General features: G+C 43.1%; 1 pseudogene; it reads right to left on the bottom strand.

Moving 5' to 3' along the window:
- Positions 1–1,314: 1,314 nt before the first annotated feature.
- LOC108175734 (large ribosomal subunit protein uL14 pseudogene) lies at positions 1,315–1,759 on the bottom strand (annotated as a pseudogene).
- Positions 1,760–2,009: the final 250 nt, after the last annotated feature.

Below are 2,009 nucleotides of genomic sequence, written 5' to 3'. Positions count from 1 at the left end.
TTAGCAGCGCCAGCATTACCCTCACACACCCTATGAAGCCAGTGTGTCCTACAATGCTGGGGCAGTGACTATTGGTGCCACAATTCCCCAAACCACCTACATTTGTCCTGTGCACCCTGGAGAAGGCCAAATTTGTTTCTTACATCTCCTGTCTAGTGGTTGACAATGTACAATTCCCAGAAAAACATGCACTAACCCTGTGGAAGCGGGGTAAGCTACCCTCTGCATCCTTCACGCTGAGACTGAGATGGTGGTTCTACAAGCCTTGGGGATGCCTGTTCTCATGCTGTGGTACCGGTGGAAAGCATTGTCTATATTCCACTGCTCCAGGCCTGTTCCTACCAGTGCACAATGCCCAGCATAACCTATATTGCCCTAAGAGACCTGGTAAGGTCTGTGCAGCTCTGCGACTTGGATTAATACTCCCATATTCCCCAGAGTCACTAGAACGCCCCAGTGGGTCTTGGGAAGGCCATAACTGCATTACAATACTCTAGGACCACGCTTGTCAGCACACAATCCCCATTGTTACCTGCACACACAGACAGGGGGGACCTGGGAGAAGTCCCTATTATACCCTGCAGATCTGCAGCTATGACTGTTTGTACAGTGTTTCCAAAAATCATCTGAGGTAATGCCATGGAACCTGGAAAAAGTCCTGTATGCATTCTGCTCCATACCTTTGGCTGGTATTGCAAAAATCCTCTTTCCAAGCTTATGAGCCAGTACATCCATATTAGGAGACACAAACAAGTAAGAACACAGGCTACTGTTCCCTGCCTTTTCCACTGAGTGGCCAGCTAGCAGAGTGGGGGTATCACTCAGAAAGAAACTTGCTCCTCAACCTCCATTATTGGTTCAGTGACTTGCCAGGGAGATGAAGCAGGACATAAAACATATAGCTCCTGATTTCTTGCCAAAGGAATTGACCTCATTAGCAAGAGGACAGAGATTTAGAGTCTTACCCTGATATCAAAACCAGACAAAAACATCACAAGGAGAGGAAATTATAGAGCAATGACTCTTATTAATATAAGAATTATAACTCTTATTAGTATAAGAATTCTCAGTAAAATACTTTAAAACCAAGTCCTGCAATCTAAAAAATGAATGTATGATATAACCAAACCAACAGTATCTCAGAGCCAAAGGTTGGTATAACAGTTTAAAATGAATGTAATATATTTTATATATTGAGTAAACCTCAAAATCATGTCATAATCTCTATACATCCACCCCACTACATATGCAGTATTTGAAAAATCTAATCGCTGCTTTTTGGGGAGCAAATACTTCTTAATGGGCTATTTTATTTTATTTTTTTACAAACACACTGGTGGCTCCTGCAGGGCTGCCTACATTGGATGCAATCATGGGCTACAAGTCTTCACACTCCTTTGCAACTGCTCCAGCGATGGCAGAACCTTTCATCTCACCTTTGTTGCTTACTATGACCCCTGCATTATCTTCAAAATATAGAAACACGCCATCTTTTCTCCGGTATGACTTTGGTTGTCCAGTTACCACTGTACGATGTACCTTGTTTCTGAGCTCTCGTTTGCCTTCTTGACTGTGGCCATCCCCACGTCAACCACACCAGCAATGGGGCATCTGTTCAGCCAGCCCTTGATCCTTTCAAAGAGGTAAACAGATACTTGGCTCTTACGCTGTCAGCACAGTTGATCCCCATGCCTACTGGTAGACCCAGGAAAATTCAGAATTTCACTCCCAAGGACCCACCACTTCCTTGCTTTGGCATCTCGAATGCCAGAAATGGACAGAAAGCTCTAATTACATTTTGTGATAAGCAATCAGCAAACCAGGAAGAGAGGGGACCTGACAAAGGGCATCTTCAAAACTAACATCATCCTTAATGGTGAAAGATTGGAAATTGGCAATAAAATATGAATTTCCACTTTCATTACATCTATTGAATAGTGTACTGGATGTTCCCATCAGGGCAATCAAGCATGAAAAAGAAGAAAAAGGTTTCTAAATCAAAAATTAAG

The sequence above is a fragment of the Oryctolagus cuniculus genome, chromosome 8 (assembly GCF_964237555.1).
Source record: "Oryctolagus cuniculus chromosome 8, mOryCun1.1, whole genome shotgun sequence".
In the NCBI taxonomy this organism is placed as follows: domain Eukaryota; kingdom Metazoa; phylum Chordata; class Mammalia; order Lagomorpha; family Leporidae; genus Oryctolagus; species Oryctolagus cuniculus.
This window is presented reverse-complemented; position numbering and strand designations above follow the sequence as displayed.